The sequence below is a fragment of the Vespa mandarinia genome, chromosome 1 (assembly GCF_050613455.1).
Source record: "Vespa mandarinia isolate Hongniang chromosome 1, ASM5061345v1, whole genome shotgun sequence".
NCBI classification, from domain to species: domain Eukaryota; kingdom Metazoa; phylum Arthropoda; class Insecta; order Hymenoptera; family Vespidae; genus Vespa; species Vespa mandarinia.
This window is the reverse complement of record NC_140810.1, coordinates 15075001-15077500: the sequence shown is the minus strand read 5'-3', so window position 1 is coordinate 15077500 and position 2500 is coordinate 15075001. Positions and strand designations below refer to the sequence as shown.

General features: G+C 34.6%; 1 protein-coding gene across 4 annotated transcripts in view; it reads right to left on the bottom strand.

Moving 5' to 3' along the window:
• LOC118443674 (E3 ubiquitin-protein ligase RNF220) overlaps positions 1–2500 on the bottom strand; it is a 160529-nt gene that overhangs the window by 79514 nt on the left and 78515 nt on the right. The gene's annotated exons all lie outside the window — the stretch shown is intronic.

Genomic DNA, 2500 nt, shown 5'->3' with positions numbered 1-2500 from the left:
TAATTAACGTTATTCTATCCGTGCAAAAGGGCGGTTTACCGCAGGTAAATCGTCAACCGTCGAACCAGAATCTCTCTCTCTCTTACTCTCTCTCTCTCTCTCTCTCTACTCTCTCTCTCTCTACTCTCTCTCTCTCTACTCTCTCTCTCTCTTTCTTTCTGTTTCTGGAAAAAAAAAAAAAAAAAAAAGAAAAAAGAAAAAAAAATCTTTTTTCTTGCTAATAAAATATTCGTCCCTTTCCGTTTGATTCCTAAAAAAATGATTCCTAAATCGTCGATTTCTAAGCGTTCAATCTTATATATGGCGAGGTAAAAAAGAAAAAAAAAGGTCGAACGAAGGAATATAAAATTGATGAGGAATATAAGAAAGTCGACAGTTCGTCGTACAATTGATGATTGACTATATTTATGATAAAGAAAATGTGAAATTTTCGATTCGTATTAAATTTCCAAGAAAATTTTGATTGTCGATTTTTAAATCGATTCAACGAGGAAGTGGGGAGGGGGGAACTTATCAATACTCTTAGCGACAAATATTTAGTCGAAAGCAATTGAACGGATTATTATATATTTTGTTATTTTGTTATTCTCGCGAATCTATTAAAAATCCATTAGAGAAATGACTAATTGAGTTATACGATTAGATTTATAGTTTCATTTTGGGCTTACAATTGTTTTGCAGTAAAAAAAAATGAACGGTTTATTGGCGCAAGTGAAATCTCACTCTGTCATTTTTAGATAATTCTAAAATCGAGAGAAATATCACGTTTATTGGCAAAATAAAATTAATTGATAAATAAAAAGAAAAAAAAAAAGAAAAAAAAAAAAAGAAACGAAACTTCAAATCGAATTGACGCAAATCATTATTTCGTATCATTAACGCGGATTGATTAATTTCAACATAATTTGTTCAAATTATTACGAATTATGATACAACTTTTTACGTTTTCCTTATTTCGCTATTTTTCTTTATTTTCTTTTATTTTTCTTTTCTTTTTTTTTCTTTTGGGGGGGAGGGTTTTTTGTTCATAAGCATCATCTTTCAATGTAACGTCCTAGCCCCACGCAAATTCGATTTACCGAACTCGCGATAAAGGAGAATGAGAAAAGGGTCTGCGAAGAGAGAGAGAGAGAGAGAGAGAGAGAGAGAGAGAGAGAGAGAGAGAGAGAGAGAGAGAGAGAGAGAGAGAGAGAGAGAGAGAGAGAGAGAGAGAGAGAGAGAGAGAGAGAGAGAGAGAGAGAGAGAGAGAGAGAGAGAGAGAGAGAGAGAGAGAGAGAGAGAGAGAGAGAGAGAGAGAGAGGATAAAAGGGAGAGAAGGAAAGTGACGGAAGGGCAAGAAGGAGGTACGAAAGACAATTAGGAGAATAGCTCTTCCAAGGGCGATCAATTGGATAACAGGGTTAGGTTAATCTGTTTTTGCGGCGTGTTTTCTCGTTCCTACGTCGTTGTTTCGAGTAATTGAGTGGCACGCTATCGGTCCTCGAACTTAAGGAGAAAGAAGAACCGAATCGAGTACTTTTTACGATTGGTTGACTTAGACTCGTTCACTAACAATCTTTTTTTCTTGATATCGTATTCTTTCTTCGTTATTATAAGCGTTAAATTAAAAAAACGATGTCCCATTTTAATTAACGAACGTCGAAAACTTTTAAAATTAAATTCAAATCATTTGAAATCAAATATTTCTAAAGCATTTTTTATCATTATCAATAACAACGAAAATATTCTCTCTCTCTCTCTCTCTCTCTCTCTCTCTCTCTCTCTCTCTCTCTCTCCCCCACTCTCACTCTCGCTCTCTACAGACACACACACAGACGCAGACACATACATATACGTATGTACATATATATATGTATATAGTGTTCTCCATTTTAATTAATGAACGTTGAAATATTTCATGAAATTTAAGTCACTCGAAGTATTAAATAACTCTATATAAAATTTTTACTATTATTATTATTATTATTATTATTATTATTATTATTATTATTATTATTATTATTATTATTATTATTATTATTATTATTATTATTATTATTATTATTGTTATCATTATTATTAATAATGAAAAGGTTCTCAATACGTAGATATAATATACATATAGGGTTAATTCGAGATTTGATTTACATCCTTCCCCCCCTCCATCCCCTCCCCCTCCCATAATCGAGGAAAGATTAGACAGCGGCCAGCTGCTGGGTATCATACTGACGACCGTGCCGTTTGTAGATGGGGGCTTGTCGAAAGGCAACGCGGACCGATGGTCACTAATCACCCTGGAAGCGAGGCTTAACTCTACCCGGAACCTTCCACTCGCTCCCTTTCGAGGATCACGCTTTTTGCGACGTCATTCATAAGAGCATGCCGGGAACGATAAGTCAAGTCTTGCCGAGTGTCCGACAGTAGTTTCGCCAACTCTCGAGATTTCATCGAGAATTTAGTCGAATATAAGAGTCGATTTGAAAAATACATACCATATATACATACATGTATGGATGTATAT